We start from the raw sequence: 18,786 nt of genomic DNA, 5'->3' as shown, positions 1-18,786 counted from the left end.
ACACCAGTACTGGTTGGTTGGTTTCCAGCCACCATTTCATTTCCCACAATTCCCCAAACAATTGGGGGGAAGTATCGGTTTGAATCCCCACGATGGGGTGAGCTCCCGTTGCTCGGTCCCTGCTCCTGCCAACCTAGCAGTTCGAAAGCTCGTCAAAGTGCAAGTAGATAAATAGGTACCACTCCGGCGGGAAGGTAAACGGCGTTTCCGTGCACTGCTCTGGTTCGCCAGTCATGCTGGTCACATGACCCGGAAGCTGTACGCCGGCTCCCTCGGCCAATAAAGCGAGATGTGCGCCGCAACCCCAGAGTCGGTCACGACTGGACCTAATGGTCAGGGGTCCGTAATTTTACCTTTACCTTTTATAGGAAATTAAAATGGTGGCTTGCAGGAAAGCAAGGGTATTTTGGGAAATGATAAATGATTAGATCTTTTAAAAAATATGTTTAAAATGAGTATATCCAAAAAAGCATAAAGCGTTTCTGTTAGGGATTATAGGGGCAGAAAAAATGTTAAAGATTTTTTTTTATGTATATAGCAACAGCAGCTAGGATTATGCACAGAAATGGAAGGAAGAAGTTCCTACCAAAGAAGATGGGATAAGTAAGATACTCGACTATGCAGAACTGGCAAAATTAAGAGAATCTAATGATGAGTGTTTTATGAATGCCTTTTTTGGACTACTGAAAGAAATATAATTTGATGAACTCGTGAGCAGGATTTGAGCTATGAGCAACTGAAGCAAAATTGAAGTAATATTGTAGTTTTGATTTGATAGATAGAAGGTAGGGTGCAGCTGAAGGGGAAAAACAACAACTCCATGGAAAACGGGGTGAGAAGTCGACAAAAATAAAAGATGAAATTATGTTTTGAATGTTGAAACTTAATAAAAAAATTGTTTTGGGAGAAAAGGAAATTAAAATGGTAGCTAGACTTACCCACCCAGTTCTATTTGGTGCACAGTTCTTGCCACCACTGCCAACTAAATCCACTAATTGATGGACCCCTATCCAGACACTCCTTAACCTGGAACCAGATCTAGTGGTAGTGAGGAATATATAGCTGAGCATTTTTTTTTCTTCCAAACTCAGTCACGATAATGGATGGCTTTCTCACTACAGGGGGAAAAAATGCTTCCTTATTTGCTATGTTCATTTGCCAATGGTTTGACTACTGCTTTTTGCAGTCTTTGGGCTCCACTGATTGCTGGTTTTCCCTTCTTTTTGTGCCTTAGGATACCCTCCTCCCATTCATTCATTCATTTATTTGCATAGCTGATAGCAAAGCAGTTCACACAATTGACAATAATAAAATCACCCACCCACACCCAAAAAGCGAACACAAAATAAAATCCAATGAAATATGAAGCAGAACTTCAAAACAGAAATACTAAGCAGTGTGATCAGAAAATTAAGAGCCAGGGGAAACCTGATGAAACAAGTTCTTTTCTTTATGCTTTTTACTTATATCTGCTCCTTCTGTCTCTTGTATACCAAATCTTATGCTGTAATAAGCATATTAGTTTTTTTTAAGTGCCACGGGACTGCGTACCTGCTGTTTTTACTAAAACAGATTTGGTTTTCCATCTAGAGTACGCCTGTTTTTGAAACTCAAAGAGTCTAGTGGTGATTTGAGCATTTGGACATGTTCTGTGTAAAGCATGCATGAGGTTTATCGAACCACCTGTTGCAGAACCTATTAGGAATCAGGGGAGCTGCTCCAAACACTCAGGAAGTTGAACATCTAACCCAGGATAAATTTCCCTTTTCATCTAATGAAACAAGCTCTTTGCTAGATGCTCCCACTGCCATCTGGGTTCTGGCAATAGGCCAGAATTGGCCCTCCCTATGATGCTGAACTCTGCAATGCCTATCATCCCCGGCAGGAGCTGATGGATATTGAGAGTCTAATGTCTGAAGGTTCCCCATTCCTGCTGTAGGTCAAGACTGGCTAAGTCCGTCAGCAAAAGCCCAATGGCCAACCTTCTTGCACTCAAAGGTTTCCTATTTCCCCACTATCTCCACAGTCATGTAGCTCCTTTCAGCCGAGGGAACACAGGATCTGAGTGACATTTTTGATGCTGATTTTCCTTGAGGGCTTCTGGAGCAACCTGTTTAGAGCAGTCCAGGGAGAGGTTCGCTGATGGGATTCTATGTTTGCTCTGATTCCATTTATGCTCTTTCCAGCTGCCAAACGTCCGTGTCCTATTATACACATGACAGTCCTCTGTTTGAAGGTCTCTCTGTTCCAGATCAGGTTAAAGATCAAAAACCCTAAAAAGGGAGAGCAGGAGGAGTCTTGAAATTGCCCATCAACACTTAGCACCTAGAGCAAGCACACGTATCAGTCATCCAATCATACAGTCTTGCTCACTATTGTGAAATATATTGTACGTCTATTTAGAATATAGTAATTACCATATTTTTCGTCCTATAGGGCGCACCGGACCATAGGACGCACCTCATTTTTTGGGGCGGGGGAATGAATAAAAAAAAATTATTTCCCCCCCCCCCCACAGCCGCGGCTGCAGCCCCAAGCCTTGCAGACACCTGCCCGAAGCACGGGGAGCCCTCCGGAGGGCGCCCAGTGCTTCAGGCTGCAGGCTGCCACCCCAAGCCTCACGTGCCCGGCGGGACCTCTCGCCGGGCACGCAAGGCTTGCGGACACCCGCCCAAAGCAGGGGGTGCCCTCCGGAGGGCGCCCCATGCTTCGGGCTGCAGGCTGCTGCCCGCAAGCCTTGGGAGCCCACGGGAACTCCCGCCGGGCTTGCAAGGCTTGTGGATAGCTTCCTGAAGCCTGGAGAGCCAGAGGCATCGGTGCGCACCAACCCCTCTCACTCTCCAGGCTTCAGCGAAAGCCTGCATTCACCCCATAGGACGCAGACACATTTCCCCTTCATTTTTGGAGGGGAAAAAGTGCGTCCTCTGGGGCAAAAAATATGGTATGTCTAAACATATAGTCAGTGCTTTTTTTCTGGGGGTACGCATGCCCCTAAACATTTTGTGACTCTTTGTACTTTTGTCCATTTACTGAATTTAATATTCCAGATTTGAACTATAAAATAGTGATTTTCTTGAGTCAAAATGAGAGTACCCCTAAACATTTTTTTTTAAAGAAAAAAGCACTGCATACAGTTATAGATGCAAATTAGCATGTGGGAATTTTCTGCAAAGCTATGCTCTTTTTTTGTCCTCTGTTTTGATGATGCATTCCCACTTCTTTGTGGATGTGTTAGGGACCACAGGAAGATGAAACTGAGTCACCTGTTAATCCGTTTTCTCTCGTAGGGATCTAGGCAAAAGTTGCCCAGTATTTGCCCAGTAAAGGTAAGGGACCCCTGACCATTAGGTCCAGTCATGGATGACTCTGGGGTTGCGGCGCTCATCTCGCATTATTGGCCGAGGGAGCCGGCGTACAGCTTCCGGGTCATGTGGCCAGCATGACGAAGCCGCTTCTGGTGAACCAGAGCAGCGCACGGAAACGCCGTTTACCTTCCCGCCGGAGCGGTACCTATTTATCTACTTGCACTAACGTGCTTTCGAACTGGTAGGTTGGCAGGAGCTGGGACCGAAGAACGGGAGCTCACCCCATTGCGGGGATTCAAACCACCCATCTTCTGATCGGCAAGTCCTAGGCTCTGTGGTTTAACCCACAGCGCCACCCACGTCACCTACTCCTGGTCTATAAGGATAACCAATTTTTAAAAATGGATGGAAACAATATGCAGATCTGATCAGTTTCAAGATTTAGAACTCCTAATTGATCAAATATAAGAGTTTGTTTCTACCCTACAGCTGCACTAATAAAAATGCACAGGACAGCCCGGTGAGCTACCTAAAAAGGTGTACCGTGTTATTTCTTTTAAACAGGTAAATTGTGAATTCAAAGAGTAGTTCTTCGGGCAATGATATCAACACAATTTAAGGAGCAGATGCAGCCTTAGACTGCAGTCTTAGGCACACTGGTATGAATTTAGTCCACTGAATTCAGAACAAACTTCTGAGTAATAATGCAAACGATCTCATTCCACAAGAACAAGATCAACAGGGCTGTGAGACTGTGCTCTTGAAATTCAACAGCATCTATCACTAGAGGGCAGCAAGACTTAGGGAATAAATGGGGTGTGGCTGTGTGTGTAGAAGGGCAGGTTTTCCAAAGAGATTTTGGATATTTTGCAAACACGCTCAAATTATGGCACAAAAGCAGCAGCCAGAGAGTGCCATTCCTTCTCACTGTCTGGCTTGGGCTAAGGACAGAAGGGAGAGAAGATCATCTCTTGAACCCTGTGGAAGGTGAACAAGGACTGACTGACCAAGTAACCTCTACTATCCTAGCATCTGCAGACAGCCCACCTAGCGCATCTACGAATTCACCTGGCGGCCCTTTGTCAGGTGGGGCACCTAGAAAAAGGAGGCGGATCCCCAAACACACTGTCCTTCCTTTGCAATCTGAGGGCCATGTTCCCTCCTGAGCAACTTTCCAGGGGCCACGCGGCTGTGCCAGATGGGGCCCGAGGCGAAATGCAGGTGCAGCAAAACGACGTGAATCTTTGTGCAATAGGTGACATTCCAGCCAGGCACACATAACTCTCAAACTGGACAAAAGAGAGGCATTGTCACAGTTCAAAAACACATCCCAGCCAGTCAACAGCACACGAAGGAGGAGTGGAGCAGGGGCATTGACATATCAGAATCTCCGCTCGACCGAGGTGGTAAAGCTCATCCTCCTCCAGCCAAGTCCTCCAGAATCGCCTCCGACGATAATTAACGACCTGAGCCTCTGGCTCCAGGCACATCCCATTCAGCAGAGAATCAAAGCAGCACACGGACGTGATGAGATTTATGGCTACATGGCTATGCTTTATTTTCTAAGCTACGCAGACAGAAAAAAATACATCGTCTCTCTGTGAGAGCAGAGAGCAACCGAAAACTAACAAAGGAACAGGAAACCAGTAACGTCTCATCCGTCTCCCGTGAGACTTCCAACAGGATGGAATCCCAGGAATGTAAACAGAGTCCTGCGACTCCAAGCACTGCACAGTGGCAACACACAGAAACCAACATCACATGTGTGACCTGGGAAGAGAGAGTGTGACCCAGGAAGAGCCTCAAAGCTGGATAGAAATGTCGGAGGCTCCCAGGTCTAAGGTTGCCTGACCCTGTGCTGCACTCAGAGATGGCAGCTTTCAAAGCCGTATGTGGAGAGGCTGGGGATTGAACCTTGGACCTTTTGGGTGCAAAGCAGATTCTCTTACCGCTGAGCTAAAGCCCTTCCAATCACTCTTAAGGAGCAGAGTTCAAGGTCTAGTGTCTGATTCAAACAGGAACTCTGTCCACCTGTCAAGATTCGTGAGATTCCACTTATTTACCTTAATTGTAACTGATGTCAAGTGCAGAAACAGGTTTGGTTTGAAGTGCTTCTGTTCACTCTAGACAGATAGCGTGAAGCAAGCCTATCATTTTGACAGCTGCCAAATGCCATGCAAGAATTTGAGTCTTCACGCTGTATCCTGTGACTCAGCAATCACACTTGGTTTCGGTCTTGGATGCAGCTCAATAGCAGCCTTGCCTCACCCCCCTCTGCTTCGTGAACGCTGGACCGTCTGTCCAAAAGTGTGTCAGAATCGCAGCAAGAGAAAACATCCCTTTCAACGTCCCTGTATGCATAACGAGCTGGGAAATATGCAACCGTTTCATCCCGAGTTTGTGCCAGCTTTTCGTAAAAATGATACATTTGGTGTTTGCCCTTATGCAAAGCAAATCAGGGTTTAGGAATCAGCAGGACATCCCTGGTGCCATTGAAATGTCATGACCCGCTGATTTGCACTGATAAATTAAGCTATAAATTCCCTGGTTGGCCTTAGGCAATATGCTGTCTCTCAGCTGCTGCCCCCCACTGAAGGAACAGAGGGCTACAAAATGCTTTTGTCAGACAAAATGCTGGGTCAGACGAAAGGTCCATTTAATTCAGTATTCTTTTTCTTGCAGTGGCACTGAAGGGCCATTGGAATATTGTTCTATATATGATCCTAAAAAACTCTTTGAGGCATTTTCTCTTTTCTCACATGTTATCCCAAAACCCCCTTCCTTTAAGGCCTGGAGGTTTTACACCAGCCAGAAGAGCAAGGCTTTTTCTCCTCTCTTAGATGTTACAGAGAAAGTGGAGAATGTGTTGCTTAAGCAAATGAAGATAAGAACAAGGCTGGCAGGGCCTCTCAAAATTTTGTTCAAGGTTGTAAAGAGATAAGGATGACTCAGGAATGCCCGTTGCTAATATGCCCATGTAAGGAAATAGAAACTTAATATACATAGCTGTCAACTTACAGATTTGAAAATAAGGGACCAGCAGCCAAAATAAGGGACCTGCAGCCTCACCTGTTCCAGGCACTCCAGTCTTCCTGTCCTCCTGCAGTCTGGTCAAGCTCATGCTGGGTAGCTTCGAGAACACTGTCCAACCAACTTTGTAACCAAAGGTTCAACTGAATAGAATCTGAATCACATGCGCCACAAGGCCTGTGCAGCCTCAACTTAAGATGGCTCCCCAGCCTGGCTTTGCACTGCAAAGTTTGCAGCAGCACGTGCAACAAAATGGCGTCCAGCATTCAAAAACTCCTTCAGCTTGCATTAACTAGCCACACACAAGGCATGCAAGCTCCACCCCCAGTCATTCTTACACTTCTTATTGGGTGAGCAACACAGCCAAGCAACACAGTTGGAGCCTCCCTCCTCCCTGGCCGGCAGGGAGGGAGGGAGAGGAGCTGCTTCCTTTGAAATTTAAGGGACATCATTTAAGGGACATCCATCAATAAGGGACAGCAGCGGGACATGGCACTGGAATAAGAGGCTGTCCCTTCAAATAAGGGACACTTGACAGCTATGTTAATATAACTTTCAATTTCCCAGAAATCAGGTGGTTTACAAGAAATCAGGTGGTATTGTATTCTGCAAATGTATAAAAAGCTGGCTTGCTCAGAATTGAGTGTGCAGACTGCGAGCTTATTGCGCATCACCTTTGCTATGCATATGCATTTCAAATAAACCCTGTGGTACCCTGCAAGGTCGTTTTGCCACTTTGTGTGACTCTGTGCTCCGGGGACCCAATAGCAGACAAGGAAAAGGTCCTACAGCACAAGAGAGGTATGCTGTCCCTCGAGATTCTGTTTTAAGTATCATGGCCAATAGCCATTGATCCACCATGCTTTCATTCTCCTTATCCCTTCCAAACCCCTCTAGTCATTGCATCCTGGATTCCATAAACAAATTACTTATGGTGTGATTTCACAGACCCCTTGGCATGTGCCAGAACATGTAGAAGGTTCAGAATGTGAATGGTGGCAGGCAGTGATGCTCGTGCAGGCATTGGAGGAGAGGTGGGAGCTTGAAGACATGGATGCAGTATTCACATGTTCCTGAACTGAACGGTAGCTTTTCAGCTTGAGATAAGGCCCCTTCTTATGCCCCTGTGTTTTCTTCTCCCCACTGCCACACACAGCACATAAGTGTCATATAAAAACAAAGTGTGCCTTTCTCCCTTTCAGTAATATTGTTTTATCTATGTGTGAATATATGCAAATTCATTCAGTTGATTAACTGAGTTAAACTTACATGATTTAGCACAGGGGTCAGCAAACTTTTTCAAGCAGGGGGCCGGCCCAGTGTCCCTCAGATCTTGAGGGGGGGCCGGACTATATTTTGGAAAGGAAAAAAAAAATGAACAAATTCCTCTGCCCCACAAATAACCCAGAGATGCATTTTAAATAAAAGGACACATTCTACTCATGTAAAAACATGCTGATTCCTGGACCGTCCAAGGGGCCAGATTTAGAAGGCGATTGGGCCAGATCCAGCCCCCGGGCCTTAGTTTGCCTACCCATGATTTAGCCCATAACCTATCCTACCTTGGCTTTAAGATCCATCAATGAGGCTCATCTCGTTCTTCCGCCTCCAGATGAAGTATGCAGTTCAGTAATCTGAGACAGGGCCTTCTTGGTGGTAGCTGCCCTGGTTGTGAGATGCCGTCCCCCTTGAAGTTTAATTGGTGCTTACATTGCTTGATTTTCTGTGCCACCTAAAGACTTAGGTACTTCTTTGTCCAATTTTCTTTTGGTGGGGAGAGGGGCTGCTATAGTGAGGCCTGGTGTGTTTATATTAAAAGGAGACTTTGTAAGCCTATGGTAAGATTTCTGTGTTGTTTTAATGTTACTGTGCATATATATAATTGTTTGGCATTTAAGGGCAGGATGGAAATGTTTGCTACTAACCCCAAAATGGAAAACGATCAAGGTCCCAACTAAAGAATGGCAACGTAAACTGATGGAATATGCACAGCTTGTGGACTTAACAATATAGAATAAGAGAACAAGAAGAACACACATTTAGAGAAGATTGGACAAAGTTTATTGGATATATGGGAAATAATTGTGTACAACTGAAAATGTTGGCAGCATGCAACAGTGTAAATAAGTTTAACAGTGTAAATAAATTCAACAGTGTAAATACGTTTTGATTGATGTTATAACGGAATACTGAATGGTTTAGTTTATGTAAAATAAGCAGGGATTTATGTTATGCAAAATGAACCATGGAAAGTGAAGGGAGGTCACTGATATTTTAAGGATGTTTAAATGAGTATTCAAAACTGTAAAACAAAAAATTTAATTTAAATTATAGATAGATGTTAGATAGCTATGAAATGTTTGCTACTACTATTCATACTAATAATATGATTGATTGATTGATTGATTTAACTAACTGGCAGCTTTTTAAAAAAAAAAGAGTCTAAAAGTGGTTAAAGAAATGGAATTTAATGTCCTCTTTAAGAACAAGCAGTTCCCAAAAATCCTCTTGTGAATGTTCTTGTAATAGGTTCTCCATGTCAGACCTACATCTGCCAAGTTAACACAGTAAAATGTGGTTTGTGTCAAGCCTTGGTCACTGTGGGACGTACTTTACGAGTCACCTAACTTAGCTTTGTGACAAAACGCTTGAACATGTTTTGCTCCCCCAATATGCCATCTTAGCATTTTAATTTGATATGGAGCTTATGCCGTGAAATGTGTATAGAATTTGAATGATGTGTCCCTGTAACAACTAAAATATTGTCTCAGTTTCCCCCCAGGTATAACTGGTTAATAACCAGGGCTTTTTTAAAAATGAAACAATTCTGAACACCTCAATTACTTGTAAAGCCTAAATGTGATTAGTCAAAAGATCATGGTTAAATACTTCTGCGTGAAACGGAGTTAATGGAACCTAGTGTACACTGAGCAGTTTTAAACCATCACACAATTTTTAAACATCACAGTGGGCAGTCAGGAGGGTAAGAACAGCAAAAGGGCCACCTGACTTTTCTCCGAAACATTTGAAGCGGGCTTTTGCATTAACTCTGTAGGGAGAACTTTAGATTGAAAGTGGAAAGGTCTGTGATTACATTTCAGACTCATGCCACAAGGCATTTTACTTCAGGAGTGCTGTAGCAATGAACTGTGACTAGAGGAAAATGGGAAGTTGGGGTGAAGGAAGAAGGATTGAGGGCTGAGATTTCAGCTAAACGCACCAGTAAAGAAAACTCTTTCCCCTCCTCCGTTGAAGGGGGCTATGAAAACCCAAATGCCAATGAATTCACAAGCTACACTGTTGTGGGATTCTTTATACAGGCACGTATTGATTTTTAACAACCGAGGCCTGCAGCAAAATGTTGTATGTGTCAAGGGTGGCCTGAAACAAGATGGCGGCATCCATTCCAAGTACAGAAGTTGACCAGACTGGCAACCGAACCTTGCTTCAACGTTGATCAGTGTCCTCTACCACATCTAGAGGCAGCAGGGAGAAATTTGATTCAATTCACATTCAAATTCTTAATGCACAAACTTAAACAGAGCCATCCTTCAAAATTCACACCAATGGATGAAGACAGAAAACCTAAATCTTGATTGATTTGATGTTTTTGTTTTTATTCAATAACTCTTGTTCTTTTATAATGGGATCTTGTTAGAAGCCAGCCTAGGATTGTCCTCCAACAGTCTTTTAGATTGTTCACATGTCTCATCATATATTTAACACCAACTAATGGTGTTTACGAACGGAACATGTCTGGTATCCAGTTTAGAACAGAAACAACTTCCGCCTGCAAAAAAAAAGAGGTTTAAGCATTTTTATTCACAGCGACCGATGGTCCTTCATTTCTCACAACTGAGTTGATGTAAAACTTTGCTTTAAATGTTTCTTTTGGAGACAGAAAATAGCCAGATTTGAAATTCTCAAATTCCAAGGCAATTAACTCTGGGTTTAAAATATGCTTTAGAAATTAATTCCTTATAAAAGAACATGCTGTGGTGCAAAAATATGTATTCTGTGGCTATATTAAAAGAATACAGACCCAACATTTTCCATCAGGGTACAAGACTGTCATTAATTTGGAAACCTGAGTTCTGAGTTTTTAATCTTTTCATTTGTCCCTTCAGACAATTTGAATGTGTGAACTCAAGTTATTTTTAAAAGTTATGATATCTATTTTTTTCCTGTTCTGGTTTGCAGTCCTTCAATATATTCCAAGTAAATGTTCAGTTCTGCTCCCCATCTTTGTAAATCAGGGTTAGAAATTAAATCTACATAAAAATAAAGTAAATTAACTGCTTCTTAATCTCACCTCATTTCTCCAGGAGCAAGAGTTTAGAAAGAATTTCAATATCACAGCACAGATTGCCACTACGAAAACGTGAATAAATTCTACACACCTGTTCACTGTCAGGTTGGCCATATCGTAGTATGGCAGCAAAATGTTCACAGTTCATCGTTTCCACATCGTAGTCGATCTCCATCCCAACACATTGGTTTGCAATGCTAATTATTTCACTTACAGGCCTGGCATTATATTTTCTGTCCTTCTCGTTGTTGACCTTCCAGCTGCTTATCCCCGCCACAATTGAAAGCTTTTCTTTCTTCACCATTGCCTTTGTTGTGTCAGCAGACAGGGGAATAGAGAAAATACTTCCTGGACCCCCATCTCAAGAATAGAGAGAGAAAAGAAACTCAGAAGCAGTGACCATTAGGCCTGGATTCCCTGCATTTCATCAACAACATTGTCTTCAAGAAGACATCAGTAGTAGTTGTTTTGACAAATACTATTATTTTCTAAAAATTGTTAGTCACTCTTATCTTGCCCAAGGCAACCCAAAACAACTTACAACCAACCAGAATGCAATCTCTTGGCTACAAAGCAGTCCTCTAACTCAGTGTTTCCCAACCGGTGTTCCGCGGCACACTAGTGTGCCGTGAGACACCGGCTGGTGTGCCGTGGGAGGGAGGCGGGCGAGTCGGGCGGCGAGAGGCGGCGGCGGCGAGGATCCGCGTCGAGCCGGGGGCGGCTCCGCGGTGGTGGTGCCGAGCGGCGGGGCAGCGCGCGCAAAAGGGAGGAGCGCGAGACAGCGGAGGAGGAGGAGGCCGGCATGTCCGGGCAGCAGCAGCAGCAACAGCAGCAGCAACTCCCGGCGACGGCTCCTCCTCCGCCCGCTATCGCCGCCACCACCACAACAGCCGCCGCCGCCTCAGCTGCCGCCGTCCCTCAGTCCCTCGCTCTGCTGCCTCCTCCCACCCCGGCAAGGGGAAGGGAAAAAACGTTCACTTTTGTGCGTCCCTCCCGGCGTGACGCTGCGCGCTGACGTCACGGGGCGGGGCTTTAATGGTGGTGTGCCGCGAGATTTTTTTCCGGTAAACAGGTGTGCCGTTGCCCAAAAACGTTTGGGAAACACTGCTCTAACTGGCTTACAACAATTGCAAGTATCAGGACATAGAACTTCCAGCAACAATTAGTCCCTAAGCCAGTGGTGGGGAACCTTCCTGTTTCTTCAGGGGTAATCTGCCAATGTTCTCTTATCTTATTCTTCCCTCTCATAAAACCACCCTTTCTAGGAAATAATGAGAAGCTCTTACCTGTAGAAGTCAGGTGGACCACATATCCATCGCCTACGTAGATAGCCCAGTGTTGGTAACCCAATCGATAAATCTCAATCTGGTCTCCAGGCTTTGGTCTCTGCCAGACGTAAGTGAGCCAATGTATTGCGTCGTAAAACAGCTGTGCAAGTTTATTCAGAAGTAAGTCCCACTAGGTTCAATGAAACACACTCCCAAATACATAGGATCACAGCCACAGAGGCAGCCTTTTCTTTTATACTGTAGCTCAGGGATGGAGAACTTGGGGCCTTCCAGATGTTGCTGGACTACAACTCCCATAGTCCCTGGACATTAGCCATAGTTGCTAGGGTTGATGGGAGTTCGAATCCAACCACATCTGGAGGACCACAAATTTCTTACATCTGTGTAGCTTATGGCAAATATTTCTCTGAGACCTCACTCTGTGGCATCGTTATCTTTTTTAGTGTATTTATCATTTTCAATTTTATAAATTTGCACAATAATATTAAGCCAAAATACAAACCATACATTTTCCACTGACTTCCCTTCTCCCCCGTCCATGGTTCATTTCATTAAACCTTTAACACTGCATAGTCTATATTTTCCATTTTCTCTCTTTTTCACTTTTTGTTCCAGTATACCTCATACTGCTGAAATCCTGTTAACATTTTAATATGTTTGTAATGATTTTTCAAATATTCCATAAATCTTTCCCAGTCTTCTTTAAAAGTTCTTTCTTATTCTAGGGCTGCCACACGTCCTGGCTGATTTTTGCTGAATCCAACTTTGAAAAATCCCCCCAAAGTGGAAACTCTGGCCATTTGTGTGTGTGTGTTCATCACCGGGGGGGAAATAAATACAGTTCAAATTGGGGGAAATAAATACAGTTGCACCTCAGTTTTCCAACAGCTTAGTTCTCGAACTACTTGGAACCTGAATACTTCAAACCTGGAAATGAGTGTTCCAGTTTTGGAACCTTTTTCAGAAGCCAAACGTGCTCTGTTCTGAGTATAACTTCCATTTTGAGTGCCACACTTCCGTTTTCCTAGTGAGGGAAGGCGGGCAGGCGACAAGCGAGTAGGCACCTGCCGCCCTCCAGGGCTGGTTCCAGCCACTGCTGCCACAACAGCAACCACCCCCTTCTCCTCCAGCTGTGGCAGCCCTGGCGCTGAGTGAGGGAAGGCCAGGCCTGAGTGGCAAGCAAGCAGGCAAGGAATGCACATGGAAACGTCGTTTACCTGCCCCCCCCCCCCCCGCCGCAGCAATGCCTATTTATCTATTTGCACTGGCGTGCTTTCAGATGGGAGCTCACAGGGATTTGAACTGCTGACCTTCCAATCAGCAAGCCGAAGAGGCTCAGTGGTTTAGTCCACAGCGCCACCTGCTCCACTATGAGAACAGGATGCTGGACTAGGTAGATGGGCCATTCCCTGATCTAGCAGGCTATTCTCATGTTCTTTAAGTCTGAGAAAAGCACCACATGACCTCCTGCAAGATGCTGCAAGGCCAGATGGAAACCGCTTCACTGAGGAAACCCCCCTATTCTTAGCTCTTTCCTGCTCTTGAGGTCTGCTTTCCTTTCTTCCCAGCTCTAGTGTCCAGCCGTTTACTCTTTTTAAAGATGAAATGTTTATTGGTTTTATAACGAGCCAAAGGCAGAAACAAAAATCTGTTCAAATATTGCACAAAAAAGTAAAGTATAAAAATGAAAGTCAAGCAAACTTAAATAAAAATATTTAAGTCAAGAAAACTCACATAAAATTACAGGCATATAAACAGTACAGAGCCCAGCGCTTTACTGAGTTGCTGCTATTATCGTGGATTTCATTCCAAGCTCTCTTTTTGCAAGAAACCAAAACTTAGTATCCATGGCTTGCAGGAGCCTCGCTCTCTTCCCACAAGCAGATGAATTTGGGATCCTGTGATTATTCATTGCAGTTTTTGTTAAGTCAGACTTGCAAGGCAGGGGGAAGGAGCTAAAGCAGAGCTTTCCAAACTTTTCTTGCTGGTGACACACTTTTTATACACGCAGCATTTTGTGACACAGTAATTCAGTTTCACTAGCAAACCGGAGGTTAAACTAACCCCTTTCCAGCCTAGGAGGAGCGCAGGCATCATTCATGTGAAAACACCGACACACTGCAGCCGACACACGTGTGTTGCAACACGCAGTTTGGAAAGCTTTGAGCTAGAGACAAAACTATCCTAAGCATTCTTTTACAGAGGTTAGTCTCACTGTGTTCAACGTACGTTGGTTTGCAGCAGAGATAGCAGCATGAGGCAGACAGCAAGTCAAGTGGCAACTCTTACTTTGAAAAAACAGTCAAAGAGAAGACAATCAAAGGGAAGGTATTTTGGACTGGGTGGGGATCGATAGCCAATGTCCCCAATGCAAAGAGGTACTTACCTCAGCCATAATGTTTTGCTCTCACCATCCTCTCCTTTCAGTCCTCAGATATTTTTAGATCTTTTTCAGTTTCGTTTTCACTTTATAGCCTTAAAAAACAACATGTTATCAGCAAGGCAACAGTTGTCATCAGTATAACATCTCCTGGCAACACTTGCCAGGATAGTTTTCCACATGCCAAAGAGGCCTAGAGCCCCACCCCAACTCCCCGGTATTCCAACATTTTAGAGGTCATTCCTGGTTCCTTTCACTTCTAGAAGTGTAAGGAAAAGACTTCTACCCAATTGCACAACAAAAAGTAAAATAACTAAATCACTTTTTTCCTGTCCTCCCAGCCTGCTAGGCTCCTTGTATTTATGTTCTGGCTGTTCTGCAATGGTTTCCTGCCCTACAAGACCCATTCACCACAATCTCTGTCTGAGGCAGGGGTAGCCAACATGCTGCTCTCTACATATTGTTGGACTCCATTGCCCAACACCATGGCCAATGTCTGCAGGGTCACAGGTTCACCACCTCTCAAGCAGGTGATGCTTTTCCTTGGCATGGGCATACAGTTGATTGGGAAGACTTCCCCTTCACAACTGCTGCATCCTAGAAGCTGTAGCTATCTCTGTCTTCCAGACAGTTTCTTTCTGATCCTTGTACCTGCTTTGACAACGAGTGTGTTTGTTTGTTTGTCTGCCTGCCTCTCTCTCTCTCTCTCTCTCTCTCTCTCTCTCTCTCTCTCTCTGTGTGTGTGTGTGTGTGTCCCAATTCCCCAAGCATTGAGGAGTTCAGGGGCTCATAATGTCCTCAGGTTCTGCTTCCATTGCAATGAAGTCACTGGAGACTCATTGGCATTTTGTGATATAGGACTTGCATAATTACATGGGTTGACTGTAGGTAAAGATTCACAGCATTAAACACCCTAGAAATCTTCCGAAGAGCTCCCAGGGATCTCTTGGATCCTCTGCCTGATCTTGTTTCCAGAAGTTTAAGAAGTATGGAGAAGGACTTTACCCCCACCTGAAAAAATGGCCCTTCCCATTTCCCACCCACAAATGGGGCCATCATGTTATTTTCAAAGTGAAGAAACGCCACGTTCAGATGTCTTGGAGAACAACTATGGGGCTGATGTTTGTGGCTCTCTAATTGTGCCAAAATAGCAGCCCACCTGCTCCACGTAAAATTCCGTTAGACTCTAATGCTAAGCAAATCCATGTGGAAAGAAGCTTCCTCAGGGTCACTGCGATCCACTTTCAAAGAAGTGTGTTTGTTATTAAGCAACCAACAATTCATTTCAAAATTAAGAGTACTGAACCAGATAAGGCCTAATTAATAGCTCACTACCAGCATTTTGCTCTACCTTTTTAAATGTAGCTCTGGAGCCAAGTAACTAATTTGAGCTCAGTTGCATTAACACCATTACCATATTTCCGAAGCTGTAAATGGGTGGACCGGTATGTGAAACTCTTTCTTCAGTTTCAATGGCTCCTTTGCTCCTTCAATTTTAGAAATCCCATTTGTGTGTGTGTTTTAAGTATTCAACATGCATCTGTTTTTAGCTAATGGGAGGTCTTTATTTCATCAACAACATTCCCAAGTACAGTCGTACCTCGGAAGTCGAACAGAATCTGTTCTGGAAGTCCATTAGACTTCTAAAGCGTTCGACTTCCATAGCACGGCTTCTGATTGGCTGCAGGAAACTCCTGCAGCCAATCAGAAGCCATGAGAGTCCTGTCAGACATTCAGCTTCCAAACGAACATTCTAAAACCAGAACACTCACTTCTGGGTTTTGACTGTTCGGGAGCCGGAACGTTTGACTCCCAAGGCATTCAGGAGCCGAGGTACGACTGTATTTGCAAATTCCAAACACCAGGAGCCAAAGGGCTATGCTTAACCTACCATGAATGCATGAGGATTCCTAGCCTGCCCACCCCCTTTGAAAAGCCAACCTTGAAGACCAGGGCACATTCTCTTTCAATATTTTTTAATAATGCTGTTTCTTGGATATATTTTTTTCCTTCTCCTTTAATTTTTAATTATGGTATTGTTGTTCATGAGTTTCTTTTAACTAGATTTTTTTTTATTCATGGCAGAGCAGAGAAAGAAAGAAAGAAAGAAAGAAAGAAAGAAAGAAAGAAAGAAAGAGCTTCTGTCACTTTTGGTCTCAGATGGGAGATGGGAACCAAAACCAGGAAGCAAAAACATATTGAGAAAATGGGACGTTGGGGTGAAGGAAGAACGATTGAGGGCTGAGATTTCAGCTAAACATACAAGTAAAGAAGACTCTTTCCCCTCCTCCATTGAAGGGGGCTATGAAACCCCAAATGCCAATGAATTCACAAGCTACACTGTTGTGGGATTCTTTATACAGGCACGTATTGATTTTTAGCAACCGAGGCCTGCAGCAAAATGTTGTATGTGTCAAGGGTGGCCTGAAACAAGATGGCGGCATCCATTCCAAGTACAGAAGTTGACCAGACTGGCAACCGAACCTTGCTTCAACGTTGATCAGTGTCCTCTACCACATCTAGAGGCAGCAGGGAGAAATTTGATTCAATTCACATTCAAATTCTTAACTAATCTGCACTTTACAAAACAATGCACAAACTGAAACAGAGCCATCCTCCAAAATTCACACCAAAGGATGAAGACAGAAAACCTAAATCTTGATTGATTTGATGTTTTCGTTTTTATTCAATAACTCTTGTTCTTTTATAATGGGATCTTGTTAGAAGCCAGCCTAGGATTGTCCTCCAATAGTCTTTTAGATTGAACACCAACTAATGGTGTTTACAAACCGATCTTGTCTGCTATCCAGTTTAGAAAAGAAGGTTCTTCTGCCTGCAAAAAATAAGAAATTTAAGCATTTTTATTCACAATGGCTGGTGGTCCTTCATTTCTCGCAACTGAGTTGATATGAAACTTTGCTTTAAATGTTTCTTTTGGAGACAGAAAATAGCCACATTCGAAATTAACTTTGGGTTTAAAATATGCTTTAAAAATTAATTCCTTTTAACAGAACATGCTTTGGTGCAAAAATCTGAGTTCTGTGGCTATAGTTTGAAAAATATTAAAAGAATACAGACCCAGCGTTTTTCATCCGGGTACATTAATTTGGAAATAATTTGGAAACCTGAGTTCTGAGTTTTTAATCTTTTCATTTGTTCCTTCAGACAATTTGAATGTGTGAACTCAAGTTATTTTTAAAAGTTATGATATCCATTTTTTTCTGTTCTGGTTTGCAGTCCTTCAATATACTACAAGTAAAGATGGCGTCATTAGTGGTAGCATCGGCATGAGCTCCGCATCAGTCGTGCGGTTTTTATTATTTTTATCAGTCTTTTATTAGCTTTTATTAGTATTTTATATCTATTATTTGGCAGCTTTTCTTCAACTATTATATTCACATAAAAATAAAGTAAATTAACTGCTTCTTAATCTCACCTAATTTTCCAGGATCAAGAGTTTAGAAAGAATTTCAATATCACAGCACAGATTGCCACTACGAAAACGTGAATAAATTCTACACACCTGTCTACTGTCAGGTGGGCCATATCATAGTTCGGCGACAAAATGTTCACAGTTCTTTGTGGCCACATTGTAGTCTATCTCCATCCCAACATATTCATTTGCAGTGCTAATTATTTCGCTTACAGGCCTGGCTTTATATTTTCTGTCCTTCTTGTTGTTGACCTTCCAGTCGCTTATCCCCGCCACATATGAAAGCTTTTCTTTCTTCACCACTGCCTTTTTTGTGTCGGCAGGTAGAGAAATAGAGAAAAAACTTCCTGTACTCCCATCTCAAGAACAGAGAGAGAAAAGAAACTCAGAAACAGTGACCATTAGGCCTGGATTCCCTACATTTCATCAACAACATTGTCTTCAAGAAGACATCAGTTGTTGTTGTTCTTTTGACAAATACTATTATTTTTTTAAAAAATTATTAGTCACTCTTATCTTGCCCAAGGCAACCCAAAACAACTTACAACCAACCAGAATGCAATCTCTTGGCTACAAAGCAGTCCTCTAACTGGCTTACAACAATTGCAAGTATTAGGACATAGAACTTCCAGCAACAATTAGTCCCTAAGCCAGTGGTGGGGAACCTTCCCCCCCCCCAAGGGCTGTGTTTCTTCAGGGGTAATCTGCCAATGTTCTCTATCTTATTCTTCCCTCTCATAAAATCACCATTTCTAGGAAATAATGAGAAGCTCTTACCTGCAGAAGTCAGGTGGACCACATATCCATCGCCTACGTAGATAGCCCAGTGTCGGGAACCAAATCGATAAATCTCAATCTGGTCTCCAGGCTTTGGTCTCTGGCAGACGTAAGTGAGCCAATTTATTCCGTCGTAAAACTTCTGTGCAAGTTTATTCAGAAGTAAGTCCCATTAGGTTCAATGAAACACACTCCCAAATACATAGGATCACAGCCACAGAGGCAGCCTTTTCTTTTATACTGTAGCTCAGGGATGGAGAACT

At 43.5% G+C, this 18,786-nt stretch overlaps 1 long non-coding RNA gene and 1 pseudogene across 2 annotated transcripts in view; one reads left to right on the top strand and one right to left on the bottom strand.

The window, feature by feature from the left end:
* Positions 1 to 9,931: 9,931 nt before the first annotated feature.
* LOC309515367 overlaps positions 9,932 to 18,786 on the bottom strand; it is a 158,367-nt pseudogene continuing 149,512 nt past the window's right edge. The window contains exons 3-7 of the transcript XR_014224579.1: positions 18,524 to 18,665; positions 17,837 to 18,105; positions 11,931 to 12,030; positions 10,736 to 11,004; positions 9,932 to 10,125 (exon numbers count right to left, since the gene is read on the bottom strand). The product of XR_014224579.1 is annotated as an uncharacterized misc_RNA (transcript). The remainder of the gene's footprint in view (positions 10,126 to 10,735; positions 11,005 to 11,930; positions 12,031 to 17,836; positions 18,106 to 18,523; positions 18,666 to 18,786) is intronic.
* On the top strand, positions 14,416 to 16,450 carry LOC309515386. The gene is made up of 2 exons (XR_014212447.1): positions 14,416 to 14,843; positions 16,399 to 16,450. It is a non-coding gene; the product is annotated as an uncharacterized lncRNA (long non-coding RNA).

Source organism: Podarcis vaucheri, assembly GCF_965113315.1.
Source record: "Podarcis vaucheri genome assembly, chromosome: 12".
Classification (NCBI taxonomy): Eukaryota; Metazoa; Chordata; class Lepidosauria; order Squamata; family Lacertidae; genus Podarcis; species Podarcis vaucheri.
The sequence above is the reverse complement of the archived record's forward strand: the minus strand, read 5'-3'. Positions and strand labels throughout refer to the sequence as shown.